This window comes from Dipodomys spectabilis, unplaced genomic scaffold (genome assembly GCF_019054845.1).
Source record: "Dipodomys spectabilis isolate Male_0828 unplaced genomic scaffold, ASM1905484v1 ptg000023l, whole genome shotgun sequence".
Classification (NCBI taxonomy): domain Eukaryota; kingdom Metazoa; phylum Chordata; class Mammalia; order Rodentia; family Heteromyidae; genus Dipodomys; species Dipodomys spectabilis.
This window is the reverse complement of record NW_024870700.1, coordinates 1,904,515-1,921,656: the sequence shown is the minus strand read 5'-3', so window position 1 is coordinate 1,921,656 and position 17,142 is coordinate 1,904,515. Positions and strand designations below refer to the sequence as shown.

The 17,142-nt window shown below is 46.7% G+C and overlaps 1 protein-coding gene across 2 annotated transcripts in view; it reads right to left on the bottom strand.

Annotated features, from left to right (window-relative positions):
* Kcnj1 (potassium inwardly rectifying channel subfamily J member 1) overlaps positions 1-16,840 on the bottom strand; it is a 31,336-nt gene extending 14,496 nt beyond the window's left edge. Inside the window, exon 1 of one of the 2 annotated variants that reach the window (XM_042674928.1) lies at positions 16,629-16,840. The gene's annotated coding sequence lies outside the window, so the exon portion shown is untranslated. Of the gene's footprint in view, positions 1-1,085; positions 1,171-16,628 lie in introns of those variants that run through there. The other variant, XM_042674930.1, reaches the window with a different exon arrangement.
* Between the last annotated feature and the right edge of the window lie 302 nt (positions 16,841-17,142).

The window sequence follows — 17,142 nt, the reverse complement described above, 5'->3', positions numbered from 1 at the left end:
GGATTCTAGAAGCTGGTCACTTCAGAGTGCTAACACCAGGTGCTCCTGTGTGCCATTTTCTCCTCTATGAAATGGATACATTCATATGTATTTACAGTTGGTTTTATCTGTTTATTTTTATTTATTTATTTATTGTGTCAATGCTAGCACTTGAACTCAGGGCCTCATACTGTCACTTAACGTTTTCTGCTCAGGCTCTCGCTCTACCATTTGAGCCACATCTCTACTTTTGGCTTTTGGCTTGGCTAATTGAAAAGTACAATCTCTCAGATTTTTTTCTGTCCAGGCTGGCTTTGAACTGTGAGCATTCAGAGCTGAGTAGCTAGGATTACAGGCGTGAGTCACCAGCACCCAGCTAGTATGTATCTTACAGATGGACAGACAGGGCTTTGGTCCCACTGGGATCTAGGAAGCACTTGAGCTGCTAACACTTTAGTAATAAATACTACCTCCAGCTCTAACTTCCCCTCCAAGTTCCAGCCACATAGAGAATGGAAAAATCCCATCATGCATCATTCATATTGCCTTTAATTCTGGGCTTCTTTTCTCCAATGTGAAGGCTGTGCTAACCTCATGGCTTCACAGCACAGCAGACTCCCTGAGAGCCAGCCTTCCCTTACATCCTGTTGCCATACCTTTGGAGCCGGCAAAGGTCAATGATTACCACTTTTGGCTTGAAGTCTGCCAAGCCATGAGGGTGGCATTAATGGGGCGGCACGCCACCCACCCTCCCACATCCAGGGGCTTTCTGGGAAAGGCCTGAGGCCGAGAAGGAAGCAGAGCCAATGGCCCTGTTGACCTTTGTTCCATGACACAGAGCTGTCCTCTGGCACACACTTGGCTTCCTCTCTTCAACACTTTCCTTGCAGGCAGCTGGCGTGCACCCCTACTTTTCACCGGGCAGAGCATGTCCAGGAAGCCAGCTCAGAATAGGAACACTGTCACACAGACTTCCATCTCCTGAGCCTAAGGCACTGGAGCAACTTTTGGCCTCATCTTCTGCCTGTCTCTAGAACCAGGAGGGTGAGTGGAAGAGGGCCACCCCCTGGCTATGCCAGGCCCAGCATGTGCAGCCCTCACCTCCAAAGGACCAGTGGAGCCTACAGCAGGCCACTGACGCATGTTCAGCCATGCCTTTCCTCTTTCTCACCCAGTCCTGTGCACACTGACCTGGAAAAGGTGGAATGAAATGCCATTCTGTTTCTCCTTCTTTGCCCTTCTGTCTTAATTCATCAAAGTTGAGAGGAACTCTGCAGAATGAAAAATGTTCTTGTACTTCTCTGAGCTTCCATTTTTTCATAATAAACCAGTGATTAGAGAGGCTTTGTTGTTTGGGGGATTAAATTAAATATGTACACGTCCACACAAAAGATATAGATGTTAATAGTAGCATCATTGTTCATCGTAGTTCGGAAAGAGGAAGCAAACCATCGGCCCATCCATGGATAAATCCAAGAAATAAGATGTGGTACACCTACCCGATGGAATATTATTTAGCCCTAGAGAAGAATAAAGTTCAATACAAGATTCAGCATCTATGAAACTTGAAAGCATGATGCTAAGTGAAAGAGACCAGAAGGTCTATGTTTCTTTTTACATGAGATATTTAGACCAGTCAACTCTATAGGAAAAGATGAGCGCTCCATTAGATAGTTGTCCAAGGGCTGGGGGGAGAGGTGAACCAGGAATGACAGTTAATGAGTACCAAGTTCTTTTAGGGATGGTGAAAATATTCTAAGATTGCTTGTGGAGATGGTTATGTGGTTTTTGTGACCGCACACACGCACACAGGCACTCACAAACTGAAATACACTTCTAATGGTAAGTGTTCTGGGAATTTTATCTCCAACTGAAATAGACTTCTTTAATCGGGAGTATTATGGAACTATGTCTGAGTAAAGCCGATGTAGACAAAAGTACATCCCTGTCACATGATAGGGACTCAACAAACATGCCCTGCCACCCTCATCTAGTGTCGCACCCCCTTTCCTACCAAGTGGCTATCTGATCCTGAAGGCATCGCGGCTTCAATCACTTTTCTCTCCTAAGAGCCGTGGTGCACAGAAAGTTTTATTCCTCGGCTGGAGCTCACTCCTAACAGAGTTGAGCCAGCAGCCGCAGCACCTCCTCTCTGAGGGTCTGGGCAGTCCTCCAGAGCTAACCAGGTGGAGCTCAGGAGGTGCACAGGAGGCAGAGCCCTGGGCACCGCCCACCGTCCCATCCCCTAAACCTGGCCCCTTGCATCATCCCCATGAGCCTGGGCCCCTCCCCCCATCTCCTGCACCTGGGCCCCTCCCCCATCTCCTGCACCTGGGCCCCTCCCCCATCTCCTGCGCCTGGGCCCCTACCCCCATCTCCTGCACCTGGGCCCCTCCCACCATATCCTGCACCTGGGTCCCTCACATCATCTCCAGAATCTGGGCCCCTTTCATCTGCACCTAGGCCCCTCCCACCACCTCCTGCGCCTGGGCCCCTCCCACCATCTCCTGCGCCTGGGTCCCTCCCCCCATCTCCTGCACCTGGGCCCCTCCCACCATCTCCTGCGCCTGGGCCCCTCCCCCCATCTCCTGCGCTTGGGCCCCTCCCCCCATCTCCTGCGCCTGGGCCCCTCCCCCCATCTCCTGAGCCTGGGCCCCTCTCCCCATCTCCTGAGCCTGGGCCCCTCCCACCATCTCCTGCGCCTGGGCCCCTCCCACCATCTCCTGCGCCTGGGCCCCTCCCCCCATCTCCTGAGCCTGGGCCCCTCTCCCCATCTCCTGAGCCTGGGCCCCTCCCACCATCTCCTGCGCCTGGGCCCCTCCCACCATCTCCTGCGCCTGGGCCCCTCCCCACATCTCCTGCGCCTGGGCCCCTCTCCCCATCTCCTGAGCCTGGGCCCCTCCCACCATCTCCTGCGCCTGGGCCCCTCCCACCATCTCCTGAGCCTGGGCCCCTCCCCCCATCTCCTGAGCCTGGGTCCCTCCCACCATCTCCTGCGCCTGGGCCCCTCTCCCCATCTCCTGAGCCTGGGCCCCTCTCCCCATCTCCTGAGCCTGGGCCCCTCTCCCCATCTCCTGAGCCTGGGCCCCTCCCACCATCTCCTGCACCTGGGCTCCTCCCCTCATCTCTTGATCCTAGGTGATACAGGGCTGAGAGTGCTTTCGTGGCTGAGCTCGTGCTCCATGGGGACACCCTCATGACTACCTTGACTGGCAGCCAGGCCTTTCATTCCCACCAGAAGAGCAGGCTGGTCCCCCCTCTCCCCCCTGAGTAGCCCCAGGCGGTATAAGAGAGACTCCTCCAAACCCTGACCCATTCACTTCTCCATCTCCAGGCCTCCCCTGCAAGCATTATGCCACACCCTGCCTCACCCATAATGCGTGCCCTCCCTGGAGCTCAGATTCATTCTTTTCCTGGCCCTATTTTTTTCCTTAGGACATTGGTTTCTTGCTCTGAAGTCCTGCATTTCTGGAGCCAGCTGAACTGCCCCCCTGGAGGCTCAGCAGGACATCAAGGGTGAGCCAGGACCGGCAAAGACCACATGAAAACCCTCCACACCCCACATGTTCCCCTCCCATTTCCTCCCTCTATCCACCCCGCCCCCCACCTCCAACACACACACACACACACACACACACACACACACACACACACACACACACACACACACACAGAGGAAGAGAAGGATACGGATCCCCAAGCATGGTTGGGAGAAAAACTGGTATGTAGATAAACAGAGTCTCAAGAGAAGGACAGAAAACCAGTCACCACCATTCCGGGAGATGGTCAGTGGGAGAATGTTCCTTGCAGGCTTCCTGCAAGGTGAGCCGGTGGCTCACACCTGTAATCTTACCCAGCAGGCTGAAATCCGAGAATTGAATTTGAAGCCAAACTGGGCAGGGAAATCCATGAGCCTCTTATCCCTAATTAACCAGCAAAGCACCAAAAGTAGAGATATGGTTCAGTTGGTAGAATTACAGCCTTGATGGAGTAAAAGCCAAGTGACAGCTCAAAGTCCTGAGTTCAAAACCCAGTACTGGTACACACACACACACACACACACACACACACACACACACACACACACACACACACACACACACACACACACAGAATATGCACCACATAACCCTTTCTATTTTCAGTGGTCCACCTTAAAAATACAGATCTTCCAACTGATTCTACACAGATCATAATGGCCAGTTCAATGGCACACCACAGGTCCAAACCTCTATCTTATTAAGTATCCTAACTCTGTGATGAGTTTAAGAGAAGAAACTCAAGTAAAACCCTGTCAGATCACGAGCCCTGAATGTTTTGGAAAGAAATAAGGACATGCACATACAGACCACAGGCCCGCTCCCCACCATCTCTGGCTTTGAAACTTCTGAGTCTGATTTAAATTCCAGCTCTGCTATTGCCTGGTGTGTGACCAGCCAAACTCCTACGGGGAGTTGCAGAGTTAATTTCCCCAACATAATCTAATCGATTAGAGCTGGAAGACAAAAGAAAAGAAAGAAAGAAATCACTAAGAAACCTAGGAGCAGTGAAGACCCTGGAGCTTATTGCAGGTTCTTTCTCCTTTTCTCTCCTTTTTCCTCCCTATCACATTCCTTCTTTCCGTCCTTCCTTCACCTTCCCTTCCCTTTCCTTCCTTCCTTCCTTCCTTCCTTCCTTCCTTCCTTCCTTCCCTTTCTTTCGTGTGTCCTGGGGCTTGAAACCAGGACCTGGGCACTGTCTCTGAGCTTCTTTGGCTCAAGGCTAGCATTCTGTTTGAACTACAGTTCCACTTCTGACTTTTCTGGTGTTTAATTGTAGGTGAGAGTCTCATTTATGGTCTTTCCTGTCCGAGCTGGCTTTGAACTGTGGTCTCAGATCTCAGCCTCACTGAGTAGCTAGGATTACCGACATGAGCCACCAGCACCTAGCATCTTTCTTTTCTTCTTTCTCTGTATTTTTTGGCATATCTTTCTAGCTGCTCTTCCCAGACAGATTGCATATCTTCTGGCCCATGCTGGGCTTTTTTCCCCCTAATTCACTTTCCTCATTCTCCACACTCCCAATAACTGTATTGTCTGCAATAAACTTTTTTCCCACTATCATTTGACCCTTGACATGTCCCACCTCACTTAAACTCCTCCGAGAAGATAGGTCAGAAAGAGGATATCCGCAAATTATGAAGAAGTCTTGACAACTAGATTGAGCACAGTGATACCAACAGTGGCTCCATGCCACCTGAATGGACAGTCTGACGACTGCAGACATCGCTACTGGACGGCCAGTGCGTGGGATTGGCAAAGCAAAGAAGGGAGTGGAGGCAGTGAGGAATCTGGACGTATAAATAAAAGGAACCTAATAAATACAATGATGATTAGGTGCCTGGAAGGCAGGGACGGGCTGGAAGATGGTGTCACCTTCCACATATTAACTGGATATGTTACCATAGTGTACGCTGCACTGTCACCGTCTCTGTGAACTGAGTATCTAACCTGAAATAGTGCCTACAAGCGAGCAGCAGAATGGTAGCTCCAGTCTTAGCTTCTTTCCATCTCTTCTCACTATCAGCTATGGGCTGGTGTGTTTATCTGATGCTGATCTAAGTTCAGTTAATTTACATCCTGGCACCACAGGAACTCTACAGATAGTTCTTAAATTCCTGCCAGTGAAGGTCAGTTGGCTGAGGAGCTTGTGTATGCATTGTCTAGCCACTCTATATTGTTTATTTTGGGGGGGGGGTGTTGGGGGGCTCAGGACCTCAAAGCCTGGATTGGCTTTTCCCACTCAAGGCTGCCTCTATATCCCTTGAGCCACACCTCCATTTCTGGCTGCCCCCTCCCCCTCCCCCTTCCCCCCTCCCCCGCACAGATTTTTCTGATTGGGTTGCCTTAAACGCATGATTTTCAGATCTCGAAGTCTTGACTGACTGAGATTACAGGCATGAGCCACCAGCATCCAGCTTCTGACACCATTTATCACTAATAGCACGCCTGCCTCTTCAGTGGTCTCCCAAGTCAGAAAAAGATGAAAAGAGAAGGCTACCAGAGAGAGAAAAGCTCTGCTCCAACTTGCAGCTGAAGTTATATTTTACCTGCTTACTCAATTAGCAACCAAGCAAATATCCAGGGCTGGTGTGAAAACCATCCATGGCAGATTCAGTAAGTGTTGGCAATGACACACAACAGACAAGGAGACAGGGCTAGTCCAGAAGAATTAGATGCACCCGTAGACATTTTCCTTCAGCTTTTTAAGCATTTAATGGACATACATCTCCTTTGTTTTGAGTTCAATAGTGTGGCTGAAATCATACATAAGAAATGAATCTGTTTTTTTGGCATTTGTTTATATTCTTTAAAAAGCAACATACTAACATTTATTGTCTTGACAAGGGTATAAAAGTTTTTTTTTTAAGAGTTCAAAGACAGAGGTACTTGTGGATGGAATAGAGCAAATGGAATATAAGAAGCTTTGGGATAAGGAGGCAGACAGAGAACATGGGCAAATGAGAGAAGTTGACAATAAAGAGAAATGAGCAAATACAGTCATTATAGTCAATGTGTGTGTGTGTGTGTGTGTGTGTGTGTGTGTGTGTGTGTGTGTGTGTGTGTGTAAACGACCCAGGTCACTCGAGGAGATGGGGAAGAATGATGAAAGGGAGACATTGATCAAGACACATTGTATTTTCCAAGTGATTTGTTGAATTGACACTTTTTTTAAAGAAGGAAAGAAGGAGGGAAGGAAAGAAGGAAACACTATGAACCAAGCAGAAACATCCAGCGAGATCCCACCCACCCCAGTGAAAAAGGGATGCAATACACCAGTAAGCCCTGAAGTGGAAGGTATAAGATAGTGTTGATTAAATAACAGACCACATTTAGTCATATTTTCTTGACACTTCATCTCTGTTAGAATGGCCTGCTCTCCCTAGATTCAGTTATAATGAGTATGTTGATGGATGAATGAGGAAATGGGCAAGAGGTATGTGCCTTTCAGAACAGTTTGAAGATGAAAGGAGACAAAGTGTATTAAACTTCAAGGAAAACAATGAGTGTTCCACAACCTTCTCTTGAATCTAGTTGATTCTAAGGGGAGATTTTGCTCTAACCTATAGAATTATCCAGAACTAATAATTGTGGAACTTATGGTGTCCTAGGCATTGTTTATGGGCAAACTCAATACCAACCACTACTTCATGGCCTAGACGACATATACTCATAGTAATAACTATTAGTTATTCCCATTGTAGGAAGGAACAAAGCAAAGATCAGAAAAGCTAAAGACCTGAGCCAAATTCATAGCATCAGACGGTTAAAATTCAGTGTACTGTAGTATTCAACTGGTGTCATGTCTCAACCTTAGGTTTTAATTATTGGATGAACTTCATTAAAAATGTATCCCTTCCTGGGTGACTTTCTGTGATATGCACTCAAAGACTGGCAATGTATGTGCTCTGTAAGACTCACATAGTCCAGGGCGGTCACCACTCCCATGTGACTGAAGGCATACCCTGAGGCATGGGTTCATCCTGGAGGGTTAGGGTTGAAAAGTTGATCCTTGCGTGGCATGCAATTACTGCAGAACAAAGGAGCAAACCCTTATTAAATGCCTGTCCTCTGCCATGTGGTATCCTAGGGCATTGCAGGAAGTATTTCATGTAGTCCTCACAGTGACTGGAACTCAGGGCCTGGGCACTGTTCTTGAGCATTTTTGCTCAAGGCTAATGTTCTAGCCCTTGAGCCACAGCTCCACTTCTGGCTTTTTTTTTTCCTGGTTCATTGGCAATAAGAGGGTCTCAGATTGATCTATTGGGGCTGGCTTTAAACCTGGATCTTCCGATCTCAGCTTCCCAGGTAGCTAGGATTACAGGCATGAGCCATAAGCACCCAGCCAGATGAGCAAATTCTAACATCGGCCATGGAGATGGGTTAAGCAGGGAGGCCTAGGAGAAAGGCTGGCAATTTTCTCACTTCCTTTCCTTCTTTATTTGCTTTCCCTGTCTTCGCTGTTCCTTCCTTCTTTTCCTCCTGTCTATAAATATTCATTGGAAGACTGTTGTGTGTTAGGAATTGCTAAGGGATGGGGACACAGCACTCTTAAGGCTGATGATATTCAGGGAGGCAGTGAGGAATTTGGACACATCATTAAAAGGAAGTTAATAAATACAGTGATGATCAATTGTGATAAAAACAGGAAGAAAGTGACAGACTGGAAGGGACCTTAGTGAGGACTCATCAGTGGATGGCTGGCAGGTGCTGATGATGGGATAATAACCAAGTCAAGATGAGCTGAGAAAGGCCTTTGCACTCCACCCCTCACTGTGCCTGCTTCCTGCCAGGGTGCCGCTCAGACACCTGTAGCATGTCACGCACACACATTGATTGGTAAGCTCTGGAAGGAGGCCTCCTCTAGCCTAGAGTGGGCACGATCAAGTCTCCGTTTCCTCCTCTGTCAAATGGCAGCAATGATCCTCTCAGGACCATTGTACAGATTTGGGAGGAGTAAAGCCATATTTGGGCACTTTGGGAAAGTGAGTGATTTGGATTCCTAGCAAGAAAAGCTCACTTAGACAGAAAGAACCTAGGATTTATGAGTGAAAGAACAAAGTTTCTAATGAAGACATTTTTCCCCCCAATCCTGGGGCTTGAACTCGAGGCCTGGGACTTTCCTGCCCCAGCTGGCTTTGAGCCATGATCCTCAGATCTCAGCCTCCTGAGTAGCTAAGATTACAGGCATGAGACACCAGTGCCACTGCCTGGCTTCCAATGAAAACTCTTACCTATGCTGCAATCTAAAATAGAAGCAATAACAACCCGTTTGGCTTAAGTGCCTGACACTGTCTAGGTTTCATAGTGTGAAATAGATTCATAAATTAATATAAAAACAAACACTTTTTTTGTTGGTCCTGGGGCTTGAACTCTGGGCTTGGGCTCCATCCTTGGGCTTTTTTGCTCAAGGCTAGTGCTCTACCACTTTGAGCCACAGCACCACTTCTGGTTTTCTGGTGGTTAATTGGAGATAAGAATCTCATGGACTTTCCTGCCCTGGCTTACTTTGTACAGATCTCAGCCTCCTGAGTAGCTAGGATGATAGGTGTGAGCTACTGGCACCTGGCTCACATTTTTTTAAATGTAGCAGTCACTTGAAGGATAAAATGAGCTAGGAAACTCAGGAATTCCCTTTGCTATTACTGAAGCAGAGATTCCAACAGGGTCTCTCTGAAGAAAAGTTACCAAATAGACCAGTTGAAAATCAGTCTTCCACCACCAGCTGGACCAAGGGACTGGAAACATGAGAGTCCACAGCAAGGTGACCCCAAGGGACAGACAAAATACAAGGAGGACAGAAAGAAGAAAACTCTGTCCAGAGATGCGAAGTGAAACCCAGAATGGCTTCAGAACCCAGGCATGACACAGACAGAAGAAAGCTCAATAGGGACCAGCAGAGCTAGCTTTCCAGCTGTGAGCTGTGTGACCAGGCCTCAGCATAGCCCCTTCCCTGGTATAGCACTTTCCACTTAGGACACTAAGAAAAGCAAAAATCTACCCTGTGTCATGGAAGGGATTGTTATCTTAACTCTGGGCAGGAAATGCCAACAGCATAGACAGAACTAGCATCTCTCTGAGGATGCCTTGCTTCCTTTTTGTCCTGGTCCCAGGCAGAACCAAAAAGGATTTCATGCCATTTGATGAGGAATTTTTATCTTTGTGGTGTGTGTGTGTGTGTGTGTGTGTGTGTGTGTGTGCGCACACCAGTACTGAGGCTTGAACTCAGGGCATGCTTTGCTCAAAGCTGGTACCGTACCACTTGAGCCATACCTCCACTTCTGGCTTTTTTTTTAAATGGTTACCTGGAGAGAAGAGTCTCACAGACTTTGCTGCCCTAGCTGGCTTTAAACAGCAATCCTCAAATCTCTGCCTTCCGAGTTAGCTAGGATTACAGGCATGAGCCAACCAGCGCCTAGTTGAGTTTTGATCTTTTTGAAAGCTAGCATTACGATCACCTGTGGGGACCCTGGACAGGGGCAGGGCCTGAGCTTACCGACAGCCAGTGATCACAAAGGAACTGATCTATACACCATCATGTGGTGCTCTGCCAAGCCAGTACTGTTCTGTAGGATAGGAGTATTGGCTGCATTTTCTACTTACAGTATTTTGTTTTGTCTTATGAAGGTTGTAGCAGGTCATTGCCCCATCAAAAGTGAAGAAGCCCCTGTATGCAAGATGAACCTCTTCTGTAGCAGTTCACCTTTGCAAACACTTACCATAAGCTAGAAAGGGCCCAGAGGAAGGAACACACAAGTTAATAAGAAGGTGAATAAAATCCAGCTTTGGTGTGTGTCTTTCTCCACCTCTCCACAGTGCCTCTTGCCAGCCACCCGTCCCTCTGTCAGCAGTGATGTGCACTGCTTGGACTGGCTGCACAAACCTTGATTCTCTGGCAGGATGGATTTAGACAAGCACAAGCAGTGTGAAGATCCTCAAGCTCTTAAGGAGTGCTTAGATCCATTCCTGGTGAGCATTCCAGATTGAGAAGGGGAGAGCCCTCTGTCTTTAATGATCTCATCCCCCTGGGGAGACCCTGGAACTTGGACAGCCCAGTCAGTGACTGTCCAATTGCTTTATTGGTTTTCTGGTGTGCGATGTGGCAGGTTGTACCTACCATCACACCTGTTCTCCCAATGTGACCGAAACTTCTGCAGAGCAGAGAGTCTTCTTTATACTTATACACAATTCATTGAAGTATAGTCTTTGAAGGAGTCCTCTACCATGATCCTATGACTGGGCCTGTGCCTTATCTCTGAGCCTGATTCACGGTCTCTGTGCTCCATGCATAATTCATCAGTGGTCCAATCCTCTGAAAGCATCAGGATTTTCTGGTGCCTGAATTGGGTTGGCTATGTCTTCAAACACGAAACTGGGATCACTCTAATCTCTCTGAACATCTCATCATTGGACTCCATCTCCACAGGGCCACATTTCATGGAGACTTTTCCCATGAGATGCTAACAACAGTTTATTTGTGGTTGCCAAGTTCTATAGGGCTCTTCAAGGACAAATAGCAGATCTGGAGAGAGCCAGAAAGCTCCCAAGAATTTCATCAAGGGCAATGAACCATGAGCTTTCCCTTAGGGGGAGTCACCTGAGAGCACGTTGGTTGTTCTAATTCGGCAAAAACCATATTAATCTGCTACTTTCAACTGTGTTTGTTGCATATTTAAATGGTCTCCCTGGGGATAAGGTAGCAGGCACCCTGATGTAGTCTGGTAAATACAATTCCTGATTCCAAGCCAAAAAATCATGGGTGTTTGTACAATTGAAGGAGGCCAGTGGCAGGTGGGGGGGGGGTGGATAAATGAGGGAGGTTGGAAAATTCTAATGAAATGGAAAGTTCTTGCTTGTATTTCAGAGTATTCGAAGCAGGATCTCAGGAGTATAAGTGGGTCCCATGTATCTAACTAGGATGTAAAATTTACAAAAATCCTTCCTGTAGAACACAGTGTGGGACAGATGCATGCTGGGATTGATTGTGTTGCATCCTGGGAAACTAACTTCAGAAAATAGCAAGGAGGTCATTTTATTTATTTATTTATTTACTTTTAAGTAAGGGAATCATTGATCTACAGTGTTGCTGAAAGAAGTCAGACTACCAGTTTTCTTATGGCCTGTGATCAAGCTATTGACCTCCTTTGGGCTTTAGTTTAGTTTAGTTTTGTTTTTTGTACAATGGATGAACTAGACTCAAAGATTAAAGTTATTATTTCAGAACATTTTTTTTTAAATGTTTGTTGTTTTTTTTTTGTCGGTCATGGGGCTTGAACTCTGGGCCTGGGCGCTGTCCCTCAGCTCTTCAGCTCAAGGCGAGCACTCTACCACTTGAGCTACAGCACCACTTCCGGTTTTCTAGTGGTTTATTGGAGATAGGAGTCTCACGGTCTTTCCTGCCCGGGCTGGCTTTGAACCGCGATTCTCAGATCTCAGCCTCCTGAGTAGCTAGGATTACAGGCGTGAGCCACCGTCGCCCGGCATTTCAGAACATTTTTAACAGGATGATGTTGTACTGTTTTTATATTTGGCAGCTAGAGTCCTTACAGAGTCCTAGAGTCCTTGAGAAGACTATATGTGTGGCAGAACATCTTTGCATTCTCGATCATTTTGAAGTTCCCTGTTATCTGCCTTATTCATGGCTTATTCCTGTAATCCTAGCTACTCAGCTGAGAGCTGAGGATCACAGTCCTAAGCCAGCCCAGTCAAGAAGGTACATGAGACCCTTAGCTCCAATTAAACACCAAAGAAGCCAAAAGTAGAGCTGTGACACAAGTGTTAAGCGTACTAGCCTTGAGAAAAAAAAAAGCTCTAGGACAGTGCATAATGGTCCTGAGTTCAAGCCCCAGGACTGGCACCAAAAAAAAAAAAAAAAAAAAAAAAAAAGCCACCAGGCATTACATTGCTCTTCTTCCTGTTTTCTGGAAGATTCTAACAAGGTAATGGCAAGGATATCCGACACTGCCTCTAAGCATCCCTCATAATAATCTCAGCAAGGAGGCTTGGGACACTCCTAGCTAGGACAGGGATGCCTTCCTGCCCTTAAAGCAACTGTGACCTTAAGGTTACCTTCAGCGTATTGCTGGCTTCTGTAAGTGTCTCCCATTTGTCTCCCCTATCATTTTTCTTTCAAAATTTCATCTTCATTTTTTTCCAATTTCCACATATCTGGCTCTTTTTTTAACTTCTGAAGCACATAATCCAACTGGCTGCTCTTTACTATTTCAGAAAAGAGTTAATATTGTTTATGAACCCTATGTTCTAAGACACAGAGAAGACTGGAATAGTCTAAGTTCCTTTCTTTTAACCATGTTGACTTTAGCCAGTCTGTCCAGTTGGGAATGCTCTTATTTAAAATCCAGATTAGGGCCTTGAAATGAAGGTAGATGATTTCTTTCTCAGCCTTTATCAACCTGGCCATCACTTTCCCCCTCTGAAAATGCCCAGCTGATGTCAGGAGATGAGAGGGCAGTAAGTGTCCAAAGGAAGAGTTAAAAACTAGTCAACCTCTCCCAATATCCTTAGCTAGCTATTGGACAAATCCTGATTTAATCTAATAAGATTTAAGCTAATAATTTATTCAGTGGTGACTTGAGCGAGTGACACAATACATCTTCTGGCACATTCTTCTTCCTGGGTTTTACAAAAGCTAAACTGGTATCACTGTAGATCCCTGTAGACACTGTAGGACTTTAAGGGTCAGTTCAGCTCTAGAGATCAAGACGCAGGGTTGTTTCACCATAATAAGCCAGGGTTGAACCCAGAAGCACTGATTTGTTTTTTGCAGACACACAGACCTGTGGGACCTCACTGCATAGTTTCAAGGCTGTTTACCAGGGTCAGGCAGACTCAGTGCTGAATGCCAGCTCTGTCATGTACCACTACCTGTGTCACTTGGTCTAGCACTTCTCAAACAGGGCAACCTGAAGGGATGTCATGTGCACTAAGATGGTGCTGTCTTTGGCTCCTGAGGTCAGGAAGGGCTTGAGACATAAGCTTCTAGCTGCAGCAGCCTCATCCCCACAGGCCTCATAAACACCACCAGGCTCTACGGAACCAAGCAAGGGAAACTGTGGCGACACTGGCTCAAGTTCCCTTTATTTCCCTGCTGAAAGAGTGAGATGAGGAATGATCCCTGGGAAAGACTTAGCCCAGGGGCTGCCTCGGCTCAGCCTGGGTGCATTTGGGCAATGAGTGAAGGTGTAATAAAAGCCTCTTACTGGGGTTGGAGGTGTGGCTCAGGTGGTAGAGAGCCAGCCAATGAGCAAAAACATCATATATGGAGTTCAAGTCGTCATCTCAAAAAAAAAAAGAACCTCTTACTCCTGACATGGTCTCAACCTTACTCTGACACAGTAAGTCTGATTTGTATACTACAAGGGGCCATGCACTGGTTAGCAGAGACTCACAAATGAGATGGCTGTAGATTCAAAGCAATTCCTCATTTAAGGCCTGGACACCTGACGGGGGGCTGGGGGTGGGGGTGGGGTGGCAGAGGGAAGACACACAAACTGTGATTTCTCAATGGGCTCAAGTATCTTCTCCCCAGATTTTTTTTGGGGGGTCCAGTCGTGGGGCCTGAACTCTGGGTCTGGGCGCTGTCCCTCAGCTCTTCAGCTCAAGGCTAGCGCTCTACCACTTGAGCCACAGCGCCAATTCTGGCTTTTTGCTTATGTGGTGCTGAGGAATCGAACCCAGGGCCTCAAGCATGCAATGCAAGCGCTCTACCACTGAGCCACCTTCCCAGCCCAATCTTCTCCCCAGATTTATGTGCCTATCAATGATACACAAAAAGAAGAGAAAGTGTAGGAAATGTGTTTCCTGCTCCACATCACCATACATACACTTCCGGGGTCCACTAGCTCCTCCCTCCAAGTCTGAGCCCCTGAAATGGAGGTAGCAGTGCTAAGTGTAAAGAAAACCCTCTCTGGCATTTGAAGTGTGCTCACTGAGTGGACTTTGGGGACATTGCCACGTCTCAGGCTCTCCTTCATCCTCAGCTGCCCCCTCAGAGCCAACCAGACACAGCTCTTGAGTTCTAGGCATTTTAGTTATCTCTTACCTGGTGTCTGTAGCACTGCTCTGACCCCCACCTTATGATCCACAGGTGAGGCAACTTTTCTACAATGTGGCTGTTATCCTGTCTCCTCACTGCCTTCCAGATACTTCCAGGATCCTCAGTTTCATCACTTGCTCCCTGTGACATCTGTTGACTCGTGTCCCCTGACCCCACCTCACCTGCACCCACCTCCCTGGTTCTATATGCCTCCATATATATGCTATGCTTTTTCTCATGCCTTTACTTGTTCTGGAATGTTCTTTCTCTTGCACCCATCAGCCACCATCCTGCCTATCCAGAGCTTTTAAGATCATGCTTCATGTATCCTTCCATAAGCAAAGCACAGCACACGGTCCTATGCATTCAGTACTTCTACCATAACTAAACTGTTACGCAGCAATCCCAAAGCATCATGGTATTTCTTCCACAGACATCCACTCTGGACTGCAAGTCTCTCCAGCAAAGCACAGTTTCTAATTTACAAGCTTTCACCAGGCCATGCTTTGATATCCTGGAGCCTCACATGACACATTGTAAGTTTGCTTATTATAAACTCGTGGAAAAGTATTATATATGAATGGAAGCAAGATAATCGTCACCAGTACATCTTTCATTGTAGAGCAAAGAAGAGTTCAGTGTGAGTCAAACACAGGACCACACTGAGGAGGCAGAAGTAATTTCAGAGAGAGTTTCGTGAGAAAGAATTAGGAAGCTTTCACTCTTTGAAGCCACAGGGCATAAAGAAGGAAAAAAAGCAAAACATGTGAGTCACAACTAAATCCTTGGAAAACCACTGAGCTATGAAAAGGTCCAGGGTAGATCTGTAACCCAACCCAGAAAAATACCTTTCAAAGGAGAGAGAAGGGATATGCATGGAGGATTTTGAATCTGCTTTAGGGAGCAAGTTATGCTTCACTTGTCATTATAAACGTTTTATATTAATTTTTTAACGTCAGAACAAACTAAAAAATAACAAACCAGCAACAGCATCAAAGATTCAAGACTCTTTCATAGGCAACCCATAGACTGTCTTTTGCAAGTTCAGTCTTGTACCTAAATGGACTTGGTCACTTCCTATGCAGAAGGAAATCCATCTTCACCATTTGAATAGCAAAGAAGAAGAAGAAGAAAAAAAAACTTGGCATAGCTCATACTTTCCCAGATAACCCTACCTGTTTTGCCTTTTCAAAGCTGACATTGACCCAGAGGGGATAAATTTACACTAAACAATGACGAGGAAGATGGTACAAGCTGTGCTCATGGCTGAAGAGCACTAAGACTTTTAATAATAAGGGATCTGATGAGCCGTGTCTTTTACAGCTTCTACACAACGTTACTAAGGTTCATTCTGGTCTTGATACCCAATTCAAGTGTGGAGGAGACCCCATTTTCCCTATGTATCCCCAATTGCCAAAAGCCAGCCTTCTTTGGAGCAAGTACAGACTCTATAAGATATCAGTATTTTGGACAAGGAGCTTCCCCTGCCTGCCAGGGCATAAACAGCTGGATTCATGGTCAGAGCCTTTGTCTCAGCAATCTTTAGAGAAGTCAGCAATATCTTTAGGAAGATCCAAATGGCACAAGATTCCATAAAGTAGCATGTCAGAAAATGTGCAGAGGCACTAAGATGGAGATGAACAACAACAGAAAGTCATACTAACTTGCCTTTCCAGGTAGGCTTTTGCTATGCTGTACCTCGCTAGTGTCTTTATGGGGAAGGCCCTAGAGGGGTCTTGGAGGAATGGAGAAGATCCTTCACACAGAGTTGCTCTACGTACATCTCTGACCCAAGAAGACTGCAACAGATCTGAAATGCCTTCCAGCTTCAGGGCTGTGAAATGGTCCAGCAGGTGTAATCCTTCCTAGTAATCTAACCACTGGATCATGAGCATCCCAGGAGTGATTTAAAACCACACTTTTGTCCTCAGGGAGTGGATGGACAAGTCTGCCTAGATTTGTGGTGGGAGAAAAGAGGGTTAAGTTTCTATGAGAATTAACTCGACTCAACTTTTTTTTTCTACAAAGAGACAACGAGACATTTCTCCTCTTACCTCCTGGATTGCCTGTGTAAATGGAGAGACAAAACCTCATTTGCTTGGTCCCCAAGAATGCAGCCAAATCCTTGATGAGAGCAAATCCTTGTACTTTGGATCCAATAGTTTAGGTGTCCATGGTGAAGGTACTAGGGGGAGGGAGACCCTGTTGGTTTTATGAGTCTGTGGGTCAGTTCAGACCGGCTGCCCCGACTCATCTGTATGCAACAGGTCTCAAAGAACATAGTTTACTTTATAACCAGATCCAAGAGTAGGCGTGGCAAATGGGCAAGATACACCAAAGGTGTTGAGCTGCCAAGACTAATTAAGAAAGATTGGTTTAAGGAACCACTTGATTTTGGGAATCTGAAGGCCAGTGTTCATAGGACCATGTCTCAGTCAAATGAATGCGCCTCCAAGGAGCTGGTTGTTCTAAGGTGGGGAGTCGGGGGACTTTAAGAAGCCCATCTAATGTGTCCCCTGCTCTCCTATCTAATAACTTACTCAGCTATCCTAAAAGTCAGGCTGACCT